Genomic DNA, 22,496 nt, shown 5'->3' with positions numbered 1-22,496 from the left:
TGAGGCTCCTCCACAGTAAAAGCTCCATAATTAGGTGCTCAAAAAGCGAAAAATCCGGGCAGCCCTAGTGTCAGAACCACCTTCTAACAATTAGGAATTGGAGCGGTTTGGCACAAGTCAAGACTGTAGCCTTCGCTTCAAGATCATTAACCATTTCTGAAAGAAGAGAAGGAAGCGTTGGCTGCAGCATGGGGAGTTGAATACTTCTATACATACTTATGGGGTTTTCATTTCACTTTTCAGACAGACCACAAGACTCTCATCAAAATTTTGAGTTCTGGTGGTGCAAACAAAGGATCAGCACGTCTCGCTAGGCTTTCTGCTCGTCTTCAAGAATATTTGTATAAAGTAGAATATATTGCAGGTTGGAGGAATTGCTAAGCTGATGGATTGTCTAGATTACCTTTGCCTTGGGATGAGGTTGATAAAATAAATGTTGAGTCTTTTCAATCTGAAGGTGCCGTTGCTACCTTTGATGATCTAGTTGAATTGCGTGGTGGAGCTGTAGGAAAAGACCAGTGGAAAGAAAGTATGGCTAAGGATGAAACGATGAGAATAGTGAAAGATTTGATCAGTAAGGGAGGAAGACGCGAAAGTGTCCTTCCTGTTGTTGCAAGGCCCTTTATTAAAGTCCTAGATGACTTATCAATCTTTGATGATGATGCAAACATAATAATGAAAGAAGACAAAATTGTTCCTCCACAAGATCTCAGGTTTCTTCTTTTCATGCTAGCCCATGAAGGTCACATGGGTCAGTCTTTAACTAAAAAAAGGTTAAGGGAACATTTCTGGTGGCCTGCCATGGATCAAGACATTTCAGGATGGGTTGAGAGGTGTGTGGAGTGTGTAGAAAGTGAAAAGAGATTAAACGTGGAGAACCAATTAGAATTAGGAAAGATTGAAGACCCAGGTTTACCATGGCATATTGTGTGTTTTGGGATTTTATTGGTCCTTTTTCTGGCATTGATGGAGACCTTAAGTTTGGTGTAGTTATAATAAATGTTATGTCCAAATGGCTGATTGTTAAATTTACCAAAGAGATCACCACAAAGAGCACCATAAAAACTTTATCCGAAGTGTTTAGGGAGGAAGGTTTTCCAATAAAGCTAATCACGGACAATGGAACACAGTTAATTTCTAGTGAAATGACCACATTTTTAAAATCTTGTGGTATTGCACATTCAAAAACATCGTTATACAACCCTCAGGGAAATGGTATTGTTGAAAGGAGCTATTCAGATGGCATTAGCTAGTAGAAATGATGTTAAAAAAATGGTTGATGATTTAGTGTGGGCTTACCGGAGAACTGAAAACACAGTTACTGGAAAAATTCATTTGTAATTATGAGAGGGTGTTCTGCTAATACAAAGTTGATTCCTGCATGGTTGAAGGACCGTCTTGGTTTAGCAAATCTCAATGGTTGTAAAGCAGAAAGTAACAAGATCATTATGCATAAATCAAATATAAAACCAAACGATTGGGTTAAGTTTAAACCTGGTCATATCAGTACTGGACTTACCAAATTTCGTGGACCATACAAGGTAAAAAGTGTTCATAATAGACATGTTACTCTTTATAACGGTGAAAATTGGAATATGAGGAGATTTGCACTATACAAAAAAGGAAATTTAGATGATGTTAATGTCAGAAGTGAGGTTGAAGGAGGATTAAATCCTCACCTTTTCATCTGTGAAGATGTGATCACTGAGAGTCCGTCTAGCAGGATCACAACTAATAGTGGAGATAATATTTCTAACAGTACAAGGTTTCAAAGATCAAGGGTTCCTCCAAGATACCTTGATGATTACGTTTGTGGAGATTTCTAGTGATTTGAGTTTAGTGATTCAATTAATACTTATCTTGTATGTTCAACTTTTTTTTATGGTAATAAGCAGGATATGTCTTTACATACATTGTATTTTTATTTTTTCATTCTGAATATCTTACTGTTATAGTATGTTAATCCAGTTCATAAAACTATCTTAAAGTAATAAAGGAGAAGGATGTGTTGTATTCTTAATTGTTAAGTTAAGAATAAGTATGTGTTTCTTTAAATGTAAGATTCTATTCAATGTTCCACTGTTCTATGCTTCATGACATAGCTGTATTGACTTGTGATATGAAAAGCTGACTGCAGTGGGATGGCCGCTGTTACCTCTGTGCTCTCATAATAAATACTTTGAACATCTTATATTGGATATCTACTTATTGAATATACATTGGATTACAACAATTTATCCAAGTTTGGTGCCCATTCTTCCCGTGGTGCTATGGCCAGTAAGGTTTTCTGGGGTGGTGGATCCCTTTTAGCTATTCTCAAAGCTGCTGAATGGTCGAACGCTTCCACCTTTGTTAAATTTGATCTTAAACCTGTGGAGCATATAAGCAATATAGCATTGAAAAGCTTTAAACGTGCATAATGGTAGCCTCCGGTCTTGTAATGAAATGACAATTCTCCAATTATCATACAGAGAGAATCTTGATTTCAATAAAGACAACGGAGGCCAACATTATCCCTCCCACCACTCACTGGTGAATACTTTGCTTAAGAAATTTATATTCTTGTTTCTTGTACTTGAGTAATGATATGTTGTCTTTTGTTTTTTCTTACATCCTCCAATAGATATTACTTGCTCTCCTTCTTTTCTTCCAGACCCTGCATCTTTGTGAAAATTATTTTCTCCTTATCAAGTGCAGTTAACATGGAAGGAGTCGAATCTACACATATTTTATCTTGTCGCAGCTCTAAGAGGAAGATATTTGGCTGCCATGACGTTTTGTAATGTTCTATGGAATGTTTTACTTATGATGTAATGCACATTCTTTAAAGGGCTGCATATCTGGGCAGCATTAAAAGTTATTGCATAATGTTAGCCTCCGTTGTCTTTTTTTTTAAAAGTTTTTTTATTGAAATATTCAAATATACAAATTAACAAAACTCACAAGGCAAGACTACAGTGAAGCATGATCCTGAGTCCATGTAGGCCGAGCTCCCGCGTACAGTACATATAGTACAATCAATATTCGTGGGAGGGAGGGGAGCAGTGAGGAAACAAGCAGTAATACAGTAAATGATAGAAATTGGAATGCCCGTTAGAGGGACAAGGAGGCATCGGGAGATGAATCATGTGGGGGAGTACATACATTTCCACGATATGCGTTCCATTGTGACCAGATCCTGCTCCATTTCTTGGGCCTGCTCCTTGACAAATACACAGTTTTCTCCCGAAACATGCACCAATCCATGTTCTCCTTCCATTTTGATACGGTGGGTGGCATGTGGGAGCCCCAGAGCTGAGCGATATCTCTCTTTGCAACCATATTACCAAGGGTCACCCAATTAATCTGCGCCGTGTTGTAATCGTTAGGTTCCCAGACATTCAGCAGACAACGCCTGGCTTCGGGCAGCAGCGACACACCAGTAACCCTTTCCATCTCCACATGTATTCGGGACCAAAACTCAACCACCTCCGGACATTCCCATAGAATGTGGAGGAAGGTGCCAGTCATACCGCAACCACGCTTACACAACCCGTCTACAGAATAACCCATACGAACCAGACTCGGGCCAGTAACATACACACGATGGAGGATCTTAAGCTGGACAAACCTAAGGCGAGCAGGTATGGCAACTTCCTTAGGCGAGGACAGAGCAGATTGCCAGTCCTCGTCATCCAGTTCTAGTCCGTCAGCACTCCACAAAGCCCTGAGACGCACAAGCAAATCAGCTCTATTATTGATCAGTTTCTTATACATCAGTGAAATTGTGCTGTCAGGCACATGGCCATCTAGGATGTGGTCCTCAAGGGTGGAGGACTCAGGAATATCATCACCCACAGCAAAAACTGACAATAGAGCATGACGGACCTGAGCATACCTAAAGAATTCCGTGTCACCGAGCTCGTATTCTGCCTTCAGCACATCGAAGGACTTAACGTTACCCTTAGACCATAGATCACCTACCTTGCTTATACCAATCATATCCCATTTATCAAAGCCTTTCGTTCTCCACAAATGTCCCAAACCTTCAGAATCATACAAAGGGGTCGCGCGGGTAAATCTACCACACCACCCCAATGCCGCATTCGTGTCCTGCCACACCCGTACAGCAATTTTAGTGGGACCGGTCAGTGTTCTACAGAGCCCCTTGGAATACAGCGCCCTATTGAAATTCCCTCCTGGCAAAAGATATTTATCCATAGTGAAAGCCGGGGCAGGGCCGGGAGCGTAAGTCGCGTGGTTGACCGCACTCAACTGAGAAGCCCAATAATAACGCTTGATGTCTGGGAGGGCAATGCCACCGTCATACCACGGAAGCGTGAGTTTGGAAAGAGCAATGCGTTTGCGCCTGTCCCAGACCAGTCGTCTCTGTAGGCTCTCCACTTCACGAAAATAACCCGAAGGAACTGGGTCAAATGAATTCTGAAGTGCATACAAAAATCGAGGCAGCGACATCATCTTGAAAAGAGCCGCACGACCGAGTGGTGACAGTGGCAACTTACGCCAGCGTGCAACATCAAGTTTGAGCCGCTGAAGGGGGGGTTAACAAATTACGCTCGTAGCGCACAGAGGGGTCCAAGGAGACATAAATCCCTAAGTACTTAAAGCCGGTCTCAATTACTTGAATTGGAAATCTACAAGGCAATGGAGGGAGATCTCCTGCCAAAATGTAGACGCAGGGTTTAGCCCAATTAATAATGAGACCCGAGTTCTTTCCAAAAGAGGTCAAAACATCAAAAAGTACATTCAAGGACTTCCGAGGTGAGGTGAGGTAGAGAAGGATGTCATCCGCATATAGCGAGATACGATCCTCAAAATCGGGAGTCCACCGAATGCCCCGCATTGAAGGCTCCCAACGGAGCCATTCCGCCAAAGGTTCTAAAGCGAGGGCAAAAAGCAGCGGAGACAGCGGGCAGCCCTGCCGAGTACCACGCCCAAGTGTAAAAACACCGGGCACCTTCCCGTTAACTATCACCTGAGCCAAAGGCCTCTCGTAAAGAAGTTTCACCCAGGCGATGAACACCGGGCCAAATCCAAACTTCGAGAGGGCCGCCCAAAGGTAGGGCCACTCGATGGTATCGAAGGCCATGGTAGCATCAAGGGAAGCCAAAATGGCCGATTCAGTGATTGTCCCAGCCCTCGCGAGAACTCCATGGAGTCTCCGAAGATTAAGGGCGGTGTTGCGATGTGGGATGAAACCGGACTGATCCGGATGGATCAAGTCTCCGATCACCTTAATCAAGCGATTAGCCAACATTTTTGCTAGAATTTTAGGTTCGGCATTAAGTAGAGAAATAGGTCTGTACGAAGTACAACGATCCCGCGGCTTGCCCTCCTTATGGATAACTACAATGGTAGCAAGTCGTTGATCAGCAGGAAGGTAACCAGACTCCAAAGCCTCAAGGAACATCCCCCTTAAGTAGGGCGCCATTTTGTCGGGTCGCAGCTTGTACAGTTCAGGGGGTAAACCATTGGGGCCCATTGCCTTGCCAGAACGAAGGGAACGTATGGCCACCGCGACTTCATCCGCCGTAAGAGGTGGCTCCATGAGGTCTCTATCGGCATCAGAAAGGCAGGGAAATGCAATGTCCCGCAGCAGCAAGCGAGAGTCTTCCTCATCTCTATCACAGACCGAGGCATACACAGTCTTGAAGTGGTCTACAAAAACACTGAACGATCCCGACTGGGTCTGTAACACACTCACCATCAGGCCTCTCAATCACCGGAACAACACAATTCACTCTCTCTTTCTTGTCCAACCACGCAAGCAATTTACCAGCCTTGTCTCCCACATCATACAACCTGCCCTGTTGCTCTCTATACATCACTTTCGCCGCATCAGTAACGAGAGCTCTATAATCGGCTTGTTTCAAACTGAGGGAGTGCAGCTTTGCGCAAGAGACTCCTGATTCAAGATCATCCTCAAGTGCAGTTATTTCGGTTTCCAAGCGTACAAGTTCCACATTGTTAGCCTTCTTGGCGGCGGCAATCAGCGACAGGGATTGCCCACGAATAACCGTCTTAAAGGCTTCCCACAATGAAACAGAAGAAGAAACAGACCCCACATTTTCATTAAAGTAATGGTCAATAGCTCTCACAAGTTCAGAGCGGGTTTTGGGATTGCGGAAGTACCAGGGGTTAATAGGGGCAACTCTACCCTCACTGCCCACCCCGACCTCAAAACAAAGCCACAGAGGGGAATAGTCAGAAATACCCCTGGGAAGCTGCCGAACTTCTCTAATGGAGGAGGATTGGACCGATGGCATTAAAAAGTAATCCAGCCTAGAGAGACTGCCATGGGCCCCTGAATGGAAGGTGTATTGTAACTGCGTAGGGTGGATCAACCTCCAACTGTCTATCAGCCCAAAGGTTTCGAGCAAGTCACTCAGCCACACTTGGGACCTAGCCAAATCCCTAGGGGGACACCGATCAGAAGTGCCAGAAACCACAGAATTAAAATCCCCACCAAGGATCAGGAGGCCCTCAGGAAGCCCTAATATAACCCTACCGAGATCAGCGTAAGTTGAGGCCTGTAGGCCCGGAGGGATATAAACCGAAAGTATGGACAGTGTCTTCCCCTCCCATCTACTAGTGAGCGCCGCGTAGCGCCCCCTGTCGTCAAGCGTCACTTCATCGATTTCAAAAGGGGGAGAAGACCGGATAAGAATGCCCGCCCCCCTGGAACCAGAAGTAAACCCAGAGTGAGCCACCAGCCGATATCCATGTCTATTCATGGCCTGACACGCATTACATAATAGATGCGTTTCCTGCAAAAGGACAATGTCGGGGGAATGGCGTCTAAGGAACTGTTACACAACCCCTCGCTTTATCCTGTCTCCCAACCCATTGACATTCCAGGATAGCAGTCTCAACTCGCCACCCCCCATCCCCAAGAAGAAGGCAGAGCAGCACCCACACAAGACCCAATGACCAGAGCAGATGAAAAAAACAATACGATGCCTCGTGAATAGAAAGAATCACACACACACCCCCCACCCCCCCCCAACTTAAACCCGTTACAACACCCCCCACCCTGCACCCCTGCGTACGACTCATAAGCCACCCCAACTTGCAGTGTGCCTTTCGCCCCGTCATAAAACTAATCTACAGAAAGAACCCAGGAGGAGGAAGAGTCCCCATTCACCCCCGCCACCCTCGGGCCGATCTAAAACAAGAACAAGAGAACCAATGTCCAGACTCAGCTGAAATAGTAGAAAAGTTCAGATGCCAGGATCCACAGTGTCACTCTCACTCTGGCACGCCACCGCCGGCGCCACCGGGGTGCCCGGATCGATCGTCTCTCTTGGGCAAAGAGTCGAGCAAGTCACTAACATTGTCCGGGCGATCAAAGAAAAACGTACGTTCCTCATATTCGATCCGAAGTCTGGTCGGGAACAACATGGCGTACTTAAGGCCCAAGTCCCGCACCCGTCTCTTTACTCCCTGAAATCCCAGCCTCTGCCTCTGAACGAGCGGTGTAAAGTTGGGATAGAAGGTCACGGAGGCATTTTCGAATTTCACAGGGCCTTTGTCCCGTGAGGCTTGAAGGATAGCGTCTCTATCCCTAAAGTGGAATAGTCTTGCAATAATGGGTCTCGGGGGGGCACCCTGCTTCGCCTTTCCGCCGGGGACTCGATGGGCCCGTTCAACAGCAAAGAATTTGCTAAGTCCAGCGGGAGCGAGATAATTCGTGACCAGATCTTCCACGAGAAGGTCGGTTGCAGGAGTCTCGGGACTCTCAGGGACACCGATAAGGCGTACATTGTTACGACGGGCCCTATTTTCATAATTCTCGAGGCGACGAGCCATCATGTCGTGAGAGGAACGCAAGTTACCGATCTCAGTTTGAGCATCCGTGACATCCGTAATCAGACTGGAAGTCTTCAAATCCAATGACTTGACCCTCTCGTTAGTCTTCGCCAAGTCCGCTCTAATCAGCGTGACGTCGACGGCCACCGTGTCGATCTTAGAGGCGAGGGCCTCGTACTGCTGTCCCATGGAGGCCTTCATGCTGGTGATGGCACTCATGACGTCTTGCAGCGATACTTCTGAGGTCGCAGCAGAATCGGCCTTAGGATCGTCAGAAGTGCGGCCAGCACCGCTGGGGGACCCCTTTAAATGGGAGTAGTGGTCCATAATGTTCGTCTGGGTCTGACCCCCACGGAGAGGTGTCTTGATCTTGCGTCTCTCAGTATCAGGTCTGGTGGCCATATTGGAGAAGGGACCCCGGAGGGGCCCGCGCGACCTGGTGAAAATGGCCGGGTGTAGAGTGGCCAAGAAGACAACGAAACTGGATCAGAATAGCGTAGACGCCAAGAAAGCTGGAAATGAGGCACTCAGCAGGGACAACACACAGTAGTGTAGAAACACCAGGCCGTCCAAGGGTCGATCAGGGCAGCGCTTCAATCAATCTGAGCCGGGAGTAGATAATGAAACTGAAAGTTAAACTGGGGTCGATCGGGAGGAGACCCCTTCAGCCGTTGTTGTTAAACTACTACTCGGCCTGCCAAGCAACCGAGCCCCCGGTCCGTCTCGGGGGGGCCGCAAACGTTCGAGGCGGTGTAAAAGTGGATCCCAACGTCCGAATTCAATTCTTCAAAGAATGTTGAGATCAACAAGAGTTTGCGAACAAAAGCCCATCTTCAAAATCAGGATGTAGTCAGTATATTTGCGAAGGGCGGCGAGGGTCCGGGGAGCTCTGTGCTCACGCGACCATCTTGGATGCCCGCGAAGCTCCTCCCCCCAGCCTCCATTGTCTTTAAAAAAATCAAGATTCTCTGTGTATGATAATTGGAGAATCGTCATTCCCTGCTATGATCTTTCGTGCAAGACCTACTCTGTAGGCTGGTATAGAGAGGGCGAGCACAAACAATACTCTCAAACCTTGCCTCCTGACTCTGATTTGGAATGTGCAACCCCTTTCTTCAAACATCTTGTCTGTCTGTACTCACTTGTGGATCCGCCTCTTCCCTCCAGCACCCAGGTTGTGAAAGCCCTGGGCTACCACCTTGGGGCCAGATTTGTTAATTTTACATACAAAGCAGCGTATCAACAAAATGAATTTACCCAGCACAGGGGGCAAAATACAGAGCAGAGCCATGTCCACTAGGATTCCCCTGCTGCTGCCATCCTCTCTGTTCGCTCACACAGGCTGCCTTGAATGATGTACAGCTTTGAACCATAGTGCAGAGGTGAGTGTGAGCTGTCCGGCATAGGATTTGTAATGAAACATAACCTTCCAGTGTAACTTGTTATTCCTAAACAAACTCAGAAGGATCCCATTCATTTCATGCATGCTGTGTACTGCAGCACACTTGCAATGTGTTTTTAACCCCTTCTGCGCTCATGACGAGCTGAGCTCGTCATGTAACGCGGCTTTTTGAAAAAAGCCGTGCAGCGCAAAAATAGCGGCCGCACGCATGCGGTTAAGAAATAAACACATTTAGCCTACTGATTGTCCGCTTCAAAGAGGCATTCGTTTTTGACTACTCTGGCTCTCTTACTAGATTGTAATTTGGGTCAAAACCCATGGGTATTTGTTCTGATATGCCGTAGTAATGCCCACCTTCACACAAAACAGCACAAATGTTTTTTTACGCCGAGAAAAAGTCACCTTTCCAATGCAAAACACCATTGCTATCTGAGTAAATACCTTTGCAACACTTGTGTCGCTTTGCATCAATTTGCATTGATTTGCACTGGCACAAGTCTTTAGTAAATCTGGGCCCTGGTTTGTAAGGTGCAGCCAATTTGGACCTGTGTCTGTAGATGCAGGGACAGCACATCTCCAGTGTGTGTGTGTGATGCAGAGTAAGTCTGTGCTGTTTATTTCTATATGGGTTGGTGATACTGGTTAGCATTGACGTATGCCAGGTATCAAGCTTTTTGTAATTGATGAATGCAGCATCGATCAATTATGTCTGCCTCTCTTATGATTTTGAGATGAGATGCTGAAGCCATATCATATCCTTCCCCAGCAATGCATCTCTGTTAGTTGAATGTGTCACCAATTAATGAGTATTTATGCACTCAATGATTAATTTATAAAGATAACTCAGTAGCTCTTGTTGGTATGCTTTGCTAGACTGGAATCCCAAGAGAGCCATTTGCAGCCTGGAATAAACTTCATGCTGACCTACATGAAGGTTTTGTGGGATGATTACAGAGTAAACTACAATTTTTCAAAAATATTAGTTACACTTTCAAACAGCCGGTGTAGAGGAAGCTGGGTATCCTCCTAAATCTTTTACTTTCTGTTTACCAGGAAATAGCACATCTCATTCAACTTACTTTATGCACCGTTCTGTAACCCAGCTTTACTCACACCTGATCTAGTTAACCATGTGCTGGACATTTGATAAAAAGGGGTTTGCCATTCCATTGAAAAAAAACAAAAGACAACTCAAAGACCGTCCAAGAATCTGTGACAGAATGGCAGGGCCACAAGAAATACAATATTGTCTAGTAAGATGGTCCGGTAGTCAGGATCATGGTACTGATTCATCCTCAGTCCTAGTGATCAGTTGTCTGGCCCTTACAAGGTTTTCAAAATGAGTAGGGATGACAACTACCTCATTCAAAGTTATACCTCCTGGGTAACAAAGTACAGAGCAGTAGTGAGGCAGTTTGCTCAACTTTCCTCACTATCCTAGTATTTTTTTTGTGTAAACTTTATTTTTGTTTATGCAGAGAACATAAACATTCCCCCCCAATTGCGGCATCATACAAGAACTGTTGCATACAGTGCGATAACCTCATTAAGGCACATTAGGGACACAAATATTACTAGGCAAGATCAGCCTATGGGACTATAAGAAAAGCTAGACATTACAAACAGGACGTATCCACAGTGAACATGAGGTAGCAGCCGAGCGCAAACTACAACACCGATCTAACCGTCTCCATTTCCCTCCCCCTCCCCATCCGTCCCCGACCCCTCAGGCGTGAACAGCTCTGCACTAGTCCCCTCAGAATCACTCAAGGTCAGACCAGCAGTGCACATTACTCTCCATGCCAACAGGTCATCCTGCAGTCGGTCATCCTGCAGTCTCTCATCCCTGTGCGCGCAATGCATATGAGTCTCCTCCGCCAGAGACCACTCCCGGACATCTCTCAACCATGCGGGAACCTCCGGGGCCCTCCGTCCCATCCAGGCAATGGCCACCCTACGTCGCGCCAGAACCAACATGAGCTGTAATAAATTATATGGGATTTTCCGTTTCCTAGGCCGGAGAACCAGAGCCAGCAGACAGTGGAGCGGGCTCAAGTCTATTCTAAGGCCGGTAGCGGCGGCTATCTGTCCCACCACCGCCGTCCAGAAACTTCGCACTAAGGCGCAATCCCAGGCCAAGTGTAGGAACCCCGCCCTCTCAGCTCCGCATCTGGGACAAGTGTCCTCCCTGTCTGGTGAGAAGCGTTGCAGGGAGACCGGTGTCATGTAAGTGCGGTGCATAAAATTAAAGTGTGTGAGCTTAAATCGTGCATTACATGACACTCTACGCGTAAGACCCCTTATACGCTTGCGCTGCCCGGCCTCCGGGGTCACCCCCAGGTCTGTTTCCCAGGCACTCCACGCAGGCTGGACCGGCGGCTCTGAGTCCTGACGCAGTGCAGAATAAAGCAAGGATATCAACTTACAACCCCTGCCACAGGAGATAATGATGTTCAATGTGTGAGAGGGCTGAGGCGTCTCCGGGAATTGGGGCCACAACTCCCTCGCCACCTCCTGAATGCCGCGGTAATGTAGATACTGCCCCCCCCCCAACTCAAAGGCCTCCACAGCCTCCTCGTAAGAAACAAATGAGTCTCCCGGATAAAGATCCGCCAAGGTATCGCAGCCTCCAGTTCTCCAGTCCCTAAAGGACATGTGCTCCTCCATGGCCACAATGGGCACCAAGATCCAAACCGGCAGCTCCCTATGAAAGGGAGCCCTCCGCAGTACTCGTTCCACACACCTCTGCCAGATTGCAGCCGTGTGGCGCACCACATATGGCAGAGTCACATCCGCTCCCCTCCCCTTCATCAATGCCACCTGCAACATCCGTTCGGTGGCACTCCCAGCCAAAAGCTGCATCTCCCACCCATCTGCTTCTGCGAACCACCTCGCTGCCGGCAACAGATGCGCTGCGTAGTAATACAAATCAAACCTCGGGGCCTCCAGGCCACCTTCCTCCCAGCTCCGAACCAGGGTGTGTAGCGCAACCCGGCTACATCTTCCTGCCCAAAGCAGTGACGTTAGCAAGGTATTAAGGGTGTGAAATATTCGTGGCGGGATAGGGCAGAGCGAATTCTGAAGAGCATATAGCGTCCTGTGAAGCATCACCATCTTTGCAACAGCGAGTCGTTCCATGAGGGAGAGCGGCAATGTATTCCAAAAGGTTACCGAGCTCTGCAAGGACGTAAGTATCCGACCGATGTTTCGAGCCAGTACCTGGGAGTCCGTTGGGGCCACCTGAATTCCCAAATACCGAAATGCCTCCTGTTCCCAGCGCAGTCCAAGGTCCGGGAGGCCCGCCGCCGGTCCATCCCCACACCCCGTCAGAGGAAATATCAAGGACTTGTTACGATTGATCCGCAAACCCGAGGCCTCCCCAAAGCGGTCGAGATGGTGCAACAATACGGGCAACGATTCCTCCGGCGCTCTCAAATAGAAGAGAGCATCGTCCGCATACAAGGAGATCACGTTACACGTGTCCCCCACCAGGATACCCTATTGCGCCATCTACGCGCGGACCGTGACCGCCAAAGGCTCTATAGCCAACGCAAAGAGGAGCGGCGAGAGGGGAAACCCCTGCCGCGTCCCCCGACCTAGTCGCCAGTCCGCAGAACGCCCCGCGCCCAACCGTACTCTGGCACAGGGGGCTGTATACAACAGGCGGACCCAGCGACAAAAATTGGGGACCATGCCCACCACTCGGAGGACCTCCAGGAGGTAGCCCCAATCAACTGTATCGAACGCCTTGGCGATATCGATAGACACTACCACCAACGGTTCCTCCCGATCGCGACCTTCGTGCAGAATATGATTCAACCGCCGCAAGTTCATGGCGGTATTACGCCCCGGAATAAAGCAACATTGATCCGAGTGGATCAAATGTGCCATGTGTGGCGCTAAACGGGCCGCCAGAAGTTTTGTCAAAATCTTGACGTCTGTATTAATCATGGTAATGGGTCTGTACGCCGCCGGGTCACATTTGTCACCCCCTGGTTTTAAAATCATGCAGATCTCGCCCTGGTTCATGGTAGGCGGTAGAACGCCACTCTCGAACGCCTCAACGTACACCTGTAACAGGCAAGGGGCAACCGTATCAGCATATGCTTGATAAAATTCCGGGGGGAAACCATCACTCCCCGGAGCCTTGGCTCTCGGGAGACTTGCCATAGCAACCCGCACCTCCCCCAACGTCAATGCTGCATCTAAGTCTTCCACTGCATACCTAGACAGGGTCTGCAAGGGTAAGTCTTGCAAATATGGCAGGTACAAGCGTTCAGATACCGCTGGGTCAGCCGCATACACCGTCTGCAAATGGGACTGGAGGACCCGAAGTAAGGCCTCCTCAGAGTGCACCATGCGCCCCGCTACATCTCGCAGCGCCACTATCCTGTCCGGGGCAAGCACCCGCCGCAAAACCCAGGCCAGCATCCGACCCACTTTATCGTCCTCTCGATGAAGCCGCTGTCTAAATTGGCCCAGAGTGTACTTATCGAGCCGGTCTAGGATGTCATGTACACATGCTCGGGCTGCCCGTTCAGCCTCCTGCTGTGCCTCATCCGGGTCCAGCAATGTCTGCTGGTGCAACAAGTCACTCTCAGCGTCCCGGAGTTCCCAGAGAGGCTGCTTCCTAACCCCATAAGTGAGGCCCACACACTCCCCCCTAATGACCGCCTTTAGCGCATCCCACTTGGTGGAGTAGGCAATGGCCCCCTCCTGCCAGCTCAACTCTATGTAACTAGTGAGTGCAGTTTGGACCGAGTCCATCGCTACCGGATCCTGTAAGAGATCCCCCGGCATCCGCCAGGTTCGCGGGCGGGCGGGCCGCCCCTCCCATGCCACCATGCACGTCAATGTGGAGTGGTCAGAGAGAAAGCGAGCCTGATGTGTGACCGCCAACGAGATGGAGGCATCCACATTGGCGACCAAGATCCTGTCCAGCCTGCTATGAGTGTTGTGAGTGGGGGAGAAGCATGTATAGAGCTTCAGTGTCGGATGTCGCTGGCGCCATATATCCATCACCCCCAGGTTCCCCATTACCTCGCCAAGCTGCTTCGTCATGCGCGGCTTTGTGCCCGCGCGGGGAGGGTGACCATCCAACATGGGATCCAGGACGCAGTTAAAGTCCCCCACCCAAAACAGAGGGGCCTCCAGATCCGGGACCAGCACTTCTTCAAGTGTTAGGAAGAAGCCAGGGTCGTCTACGTTAGGAGCATAAGAATTCAAAAGCGTGAGGTCTCTCCCATCAAGTTTTACCCTCAGAAGCAAGTATCTACCCTGTATATCTGCCTCCATGTACTGCATGGCCAAGGGGACCCCGGGCGCCACCCAAATAAGTACCCCCCTGGCGTAGGAGGAGAAGGAAGAGTGAAACAGCTGACCTCACCACTTTCTCCCCAATTTACGGTCTCCTTCTTGGGTCTCCTGAAGGCAGGCAATGGAGACTCCGTGCCTATGGAGGAATGAAAGGACTCTATGCCGTTTAGCACATGTGCCCAGCCCCCTCACATTCCACGTTAAGACCTTATAACCCATAACCAATCGCCAGGCCCCTCCAGGGCTTTAACATCACATTCAGCAATTCTCCCATTCCGTGCCCGCACTGTAATACAACTGATGCTTGTAACAAACCCCCCCAGCAAACCCCCTCAACGACCCCCCTTTCCCCCTCCCACAAGCAATATTCTTGCAACAACTAAACATGCCGAAATGCCCTTCCCCCGCTGATGCCAGGACGTACACAGCAACCCCATTCCCGCAAATAGAGCAACCACCCCAGCAATACTGAGGAACCAACCCCCCCACTCCCCCCAAGCAACCTCCGACACAGCTAGCCCCCCAAACACATTTCGCGCCCTCAGACTTCCAAATACGAAGGACTTGCGGCCCGTGTACCCTCCCCCGCTCTCCGAAGCCCCCCCCGCACACAACCAAGCTACACCAACACAGCATCCAAGCCTCCTGACAAGTCAAAAAGGACACAGCTCCAAGGTCCAGCTAATATGCAAGGATATGTTCCTCAAGGCCGGATCTCTGCATAAGCGGACCCATCAGCAAGTGTCTCCGGTACCGTGTCCACTGTGGGCGGTAAGGCGTCCAGCTGCGGCGGCAGGGTGTCCGGCACCAACACATCATCTCGCGGGCTATCCGCACTCACCGGCAGCAAGTCCTCGGCCCCCGCGGACTCCATGCAGAGGGCTCCATCGTCCCCTACCGTGACTTGTCGTCGCTCCGCATCGCCTAGAGCGCCGCTTCTTCGCAGGCCGCGTCCCCCAAATGTCTCTAGAGCGACTCCTTTCCTCAGGGGGGATAGCATCACCCCTGATTTCCAGCCATTCCCATACCTCCTCTGGTCGTTCGAAAAAATGGGCCTTGCCTTGGTAGAGGACCTTGAGTTTGGCGGGGTACAGTAGCATATATTGGAGGCCCATGTCCCGTAGCTTTTGCTTAACCACCAAAAAGGATTTGCACTGCTCCTGGCCTTGACGGGTATAGTCTGGGTAGATAGAAACCATGGAGTTTTCAAACGTGAGGTCCGCCGTTTCCCTCGCCGCCCTTAGTATACAGTCTCTGTCGTGATAGTTTAAAATTTTAGCGATGAGGGCTCGTGGCGGAGTTCCAGGCCGCGGCGGTGGGATCAGCGCTCTATGGGCTCGCTCGATTACAAAGACCTCCGATAACCCTGTTGGGCAGAGCGTGGTCCGGATCCAGTGTTCTAGAAAGCGTTCCGCATTCCCCCTCTCTGCCCGTTCCGGGATGCCGAGGACTCTGATGTTGCTACGTCGCGCCCGTCCTTCGGCATCCTCCGCTCTTCGCTCTAGCTCCCCAGTGGTGGCCGAGAGCTGTGTCACTGTCTGATTAAGAGACGCCACCTCCTCCTGCAGCTGAGCTATGTTCCCCTCCGCCTCAGTAACTTTATCAGTGACTTTGCGGAGGTCCACTCTCAGGAGATTGACGTCAATGGACACTGTCTCAATCTGCCGTTCAAGGACGGAGTGGGATCCCTGTATGGCCTTCAGCAGTTCCGCCCTGGAGGGCTCCGAGGGGCCACAGGACGCCCGCTTCTCGTCCTCCTGGCCGGTCTGGCGGGTGATACGTTGCGACGGGAGCCGTGGGGTCGTGTACTGGGTGATGGTGTTGGGCTGCGAAGAGCGGGCCGTCCTGTCCTTCCGCATCATTGCTACCCAATGAAGCCCTCTCAGGTGTCTCTCCCTCCAGTGAGTCTCAACGCGGCCAGGGACCCCCGCAGTTCAGGGAGGGGGACCACCAGATCCCGCAGGGCACTGAACGACCCACAAACTCCAATACTCAGGGGCGGGGGCCACGGGTAGACAGTTCACTCGCCACCTCAGCCCCACTCGAAACCAGCAGTTCCGCCACAAGCACAACCAGGAGGGGACCCACAGGCCAGAGTCCTAGTCGTCAGTCGCAACTCGTCCGAACCCAAGCAGCCACTGAAACTTAGGGCGCGCCACCGCACCGCAGTCCAAAGGAAGGGCAGCCAAAGTCTCAGGGGCCCGGGGAGAACCCCCACGTAGCTCCAGCCCCCGACTCGCAGGGTCCTCCGTGCAAAATCTTCTCTGGCCCCCCAACAGGGCCCACTGCCACTTCAGACTCGGCGGTAGACCGCTGCGAGGCCCCCTGCACCCCTAACGACCAGGGGGCAGGCGTCTACCACTCTCAGGGGACAACGGGCTTCCAGCTCATCAGGCGGCCCTCGAGGACAGCAGGGGCCCCCGCTCCGCACCCTCAAGGCAAACGTGGTGTTCCCTCTGCGGCAGCTCTAATCCTCCCCGTCATCCTCTTCTCGCAGGGGGCACTGTGCATCCGGCCCTGTGGGTGGCCCCGATGGTAGCAGGGGGCCCCCGCGCCGTCCCACACTCACCGGGTCAATGTGGCGCCCCCTAGCGGCCGCTCCAAGCCCCACCGCTTGCTGCCAGGATCTGGACCCCAGGGGGGGGAGGAATCGCCTCCAATCCCTCAAGCTACCGGGCCCGGGGACGCACACGCTCGCTCCGCCGTGGTCCTGGTGGCAGCGGCCCAAAGTCACCCGGCAACGGCCCAACAGCCAGGCCGCACCCCCGGCCTCTCGTAAGCTGGGCGCCAGCGCCCACAGCCCAAGCGTCTCTCGCCGCCTCCCGCCGTCTGACCTCCTCAATCCCAACACCGGAGCGTGCCCCTGGGTATTGGACCTCCGGGCCCACAGGTGTCGCTGCCAGGCGGGCACAGGATCAGTGCCAAAGCAGGATTTTGCGGCCCCTGAAGTTGCCCGGCAGTGGCCCAGTAGCCAGGCCGCCGCCCCGGCCTCTCGTAGACTGGGAGCCGGCGCCCGTAGCCCAAGCGTCTCTCGCCGCCTCCCGCCGTCCAACCTCCTCAAGCTCGACACCGGAGTGTGCCCCTGGACAACGGGCCTCCGAATCCACAAGCTACACCGCCAAGCGGGCACAGGATCAGTAGTAAATCAGGATTTTTGGGCTAGGCTGGCCGGGAGCTGCAGGAGCTCACGTCCTGTCGGCCATGTGACACTATCATAGTATTGACTGGGGTGAACTTTACTCTGAAATTTAATACACATAAGGTGTACATACAATGTGTCAAAGGAGGTTCAGGACTACATCAGGTAAAAGTGGCTAAGATATAAAACCTTGAAGGAATTGAGCACTTTTAAAGTCTATGGATATGGCCAATCCTTCATAAACACGGGTTGGTGGGCCGTAGCTCTTGTGTTAGTTTTCAGGGTCCTAATGAGGCCAATAAGATGTATGCCCACCCCATTCCTGGGGCAGATGAACCATTGAATAAGTGGGGTGTGTCTGAGTTCTTGTTTGTAATTGATGTAACCAGTGGATACTGATTGTGAGAACATGCCCCCTCCCTGGTTCCAGGGGTTGGCCTAACGGCTAAGGCGCTCGACCTCGGACCTGGGGATCTGGGTTTGAGTCCCGGTAACGACGCCAAAAACCTCCTGTGATTCTGGGCAAATCACTTAATCTCCCCGTGCCTAAAAATGAAAGTGTGTCCTCATGTAACGTAACTGGTGCTATGTAAAGCGCTCTGATACCTGATTCGGTTCGGGTCTAGTTCGCGCTATATAAAACTCTGCAAAAAAAAAAATGAAAAATTAAAAGATCCATATCATGCCCTTTGTGTTAAAGAATGCTTGTGTGACCTTCCAAAAGGTGGGGAACCATATCCTGCCTGGACTGGACGGATTTAATGTCACATAATTAGATGGCATCGGTGTGTTCAGCTCAATATGTAAAGACCTCCTGCCCCATGCGTGTAAGGTGTTGGAAGCTCAGTAAATAAATTGGTTGACTATTTACACTTTCTAGTGTGACATTGGTCAGAGTACTGAGGCGGATTTTGGGAATCAGCCAATCCCTTTTGGCCAAGGTCCAGGTTATCCTCTAGACTGCGGTAATCTCACTACTCAAGCATATGTGAGAACCTTTCTTGATTTCACTGGTTACTACTACAATTTTGAGGTTAACTACAACACAATAGAGGTACCCTTGATTGCATTCACCCCTAAGTAGCAGACACAAATGACAGTGTCAGGAGGCATTTGAGACACTGGTAATAGCTCTCTACGATCACCATTGCTAAAGTCTCCTAACTACACTTACCTCTTTTTTGTGCATGAGGACGCCCACCACTGACCACACTGGCTGTACCCAAAGCGAGAGAGCACCAAGTGGCTTATATTAGCCATTGATTACTGCCCAGGAGTAGTATCCTACACCAGTGTAAAAAGAGTGCTGCCTCATTTTCTATGCATGAATCAGATCTGTGCCTTTGACACCACATTTATCATCATCATCCAGACAGGCCGAAAGCACCTGAAAAGGCTCATGCCAATTAAGGGTGTGCGAACCAAGCTCCTGGTGTGGCCTATATTAGTTAAAGGGATGGACATCACTGCAGAGCAGAACGCATGAAGGCTCCATCAGAGTACTGATAATCTTTTGAGGGTATTCAGTTAATCAGATAGCAGAGGAGTCTCCTGGCATGGAGGAAACTCTGGTCAGTTTGATCAGAGAGAGGCATGGAACTCTCTCCATGTCTGCTTGTTTTTAGTCCATCTGTGAAATCAAAATCCTGAGAACACAGTTAAGCCAGATTTTGTATTGCGAGACTCGACTGGACACTCGACGGGAAAGGCGCACCTGCATATTTAACCTCTCCTCACCCACTGTCCCTTAAAGGCATGGGCACAGTTAGCAGCTATGAAGGGTAACCAACTTCCAAGGGGCTCCATGCTAAGTGATCGAGCTAGTTAGGCTTGTAGTAACAAAATAAAAATAGTGTGGATAAAACTATTATTTTTACATTTTAAAACATAAGAATCATGTGCATAAACAAGTTCTTTATTTATTTGACAGCTTGACAGATGTTTCACCAAAGTGTTGTGTGCATACCCAGTGTGCCCAACCTTTACAATGCTAAGGACAATGGTGGCAATTACATAAAAAAGTAATCCTTCTGTCGCATGTCTCGCTTCTTACTTTAACTCTTCAATCTCATCGCTCTCTCTTTACTTCTCCGACTTTCTCTAAGTATATATACATCTCTATGTACCTTTCCCAACTCTTTCTCAGTCCTCTCTAGCTCACCCTTACCCAGCTCCTGTCTCTCCCTCAATATTCAGCTCTCGAACCCACCTCTCTCACGACACCAACTCCCTCTCTAATACTCTTTGTCTACCTCTACATCTTTCCTTCTTTTCAACTCCTCTCTTTACCTCAGCTCTCTAATTTAATTATATTACCCTCTCTCTGCAACTCTCTGCTCTGTTTCTTTCTTACTTCACTCTATCTCTCCAATATATTACACCACTCGCTTAATCGTATCTCACCCTTTACTTCACCTCTCCATCTCTATAACCTCACGTCTCCTCTATCTCTGCCATCTCCTTACCTTACCACTCTCTAACTCACCTTTCTCCGACTCATTTCTCTCTCTTCCCCACATCCCCCTATAACAACCTCTTTCTCACTATCTAATCTCAATTTACTTCACCATTCATTTGCTACCTATTTTCTTACCCTCCTCTTTCTTTCTACAACCATTCCGATTTTGAACTGATCAAGCCTTGAACTTCACCAGTTCCTTTTTTGGATAAGGACTGATCCTTTGCAATCACTAAATTAAATCCCTCGTGATTCACAAAAGTAGACATTACAGGCCAGTTGCATAAACTGAAGTGCATTCTGCCGAGCTTGCAGTTCTCTGTTCCTTTGCCCATGGAACAGAGTCCACTCTCTCGAAGGATGCCGCAAGCCTCTATGGACATACCATTGACAAAGATCTTTAAATGAGATTGGTGGATTCCTCACCATTAGGCCCCGACACTACCTTAGTTGGCCCATTCTAGCTAATCTACTCAGCCTCTCAGAGTATTGCAATACTTCCCCCATGATGGCCTGTTCTGAGATATATATTCCTGAAAAGATCCAGTATTCCTAAGGCACCAGAAGATAGTAAACTCTACCAGCAGATTTTTTCTGATGAAATAGATTACTTTAAAGGGTTGGGGATGCTGTCCATCGTGGACGGTGGGCATATTCCTTTCAACTGAAATACCCTGTACTTTATCAAGAACTAAACAAGGGAGCAGTACTGCTTAATTTGAGCCGGTGGTTGCAGGTGGGGCCCATGTGAACGCATTTTTTTGGGACATCACTTATTGTTCGTCATCAGACTTTGATCCAGAGCAAGAGAGGGAAAACCCAAAAGGGGGGAAGAAAGAGAAAGAGAAAGCCGGGAAAACAGTGACTAGGAGAAAGCATTGATCAAAAAGAACCTGTAAGAGTAAGATAAAAGGAACGGGGAGTGTCTGGTGAGAAATTAAAGAGGAAGGAGATGGAATCAAGACAACGTAACCTTGAATTTGGCCCCCCAATATTCGTAGCACCAGTCGCAGGCTTCTGTGCAAAACTTTGGGCCCTGGCACTTACTGTGTTACAAATTAACACTGTGAAAGAAGTAAAATGACATCGCGGTCTAATTCACTCAAACTATGCTTGAAGGGAACAGGCGGGTTGATATTACTGTTCTCGATTTACGAGTTGCAACTGCAAAACTCATTTACAACAGCCGTTTTTAGCTTCACAATGCATTTTTATTTGCATATTTTCTTACAATTTTTATTATTATGCATATTTATTTTATTTAATGGTTATGTATGACTGCACGTCCATCAGCAAATTACAATGTGGAGAGTAATTGATGTCAGGAGACATTGTGATAGGTATCAACTTTCATTTTCATGAAGCGCAAAGGCCGTCACGCTTAAAGCAGTGGTATAGTATTGTCCATGTTCTTCCCCTTAATGACGAAGTCGCGCAATGCCACAGCCAGAATTAGATAATTTGCAGGCTATTTATCTCCTGCCAAAAACTCGCCGGTTCATTAAGAGTTTTTCAAACGGACTAATTTGCAGATCTCCGTTACTGCGTTTCGCGCTGTTTGCGAATCAACCCTTCAAACGATTCTTCGTGGGTGTTTTGTAACTTCAGTATGGAGGCCTGCGGGGTTAAGTGGCCATTACCACGCGAGCGCCTTTCGCCTTTCGCCTTCTGCCCCGCGAGCTCGACAGAACAATGTCCGCCTCAAGCACCAAACACAATGAACCGGAGCTCTCTCTCACAAATGATAATGGAGGTTTTTGTGCCTGAAATCCCAGTTTTCCATCAACGGTGCACCTTGAAATATGGTTGTTTTTCTCACAATAAATGTGCACTTAGCATCTTTCTCTTAATATCGATGCAAAAAAAGTGACTGCATCATCACGCACCTCATTAGCAAAGTGTAGCTAATACCACGCTACAACAAACAGCCCAAACATGTATGTTTGTCTTGGTCCTTTACTCCAAGGGCCTCAAATGTTTGGCGTTATAACACTAGTGGGATCAAAGTAATATTACAAAGATTGACCAGCAAATGAACGGATTTAATTTGCCAAGAGTTGCCACATCATGCCATTGGACGCCTAGTAAATTCATTAAAATGTAGCCTGGTTTTCCTTACATTGAGACAACATTAAGGCAATTCTTCTGATTTGTTTTCATCTTGTATGTGTTGCTTTCAGTTTACACTTCAAAGAGGAAGCATTCAGAATATTTAAGATTTTCTTGATAACGTTTTTACCTGTCCTGGGACAAAAATGTCTGCTAATCTGGGTAAATATTGATCAGGTAGAAACTCTGGTGAGCGAGGTGCCAACCCTGCAAGCCTTCTTCCTTAGCTCCTGTCAAATTCCATGGGCCACATTCACAAAAAT

The sequence above is a fragment of the Lissotriton helveticus genome, chromosome 6 (genome assembly GCF_964261635.1).
Source record: "Lissotriton helveticus chromosome 6, aLisHel1.1, whole genome shotgun sequence".
Classification (NCBI taxonomy): domain Eukaryota; kingdom Metazoa; phylum Chordata; class Amphibia; order Caudata; family Salamandridae; genus Lissotriton; species Lissotriton helveticus.
This window is presented reverse-complemented; position numbering follows the sequence as displayed.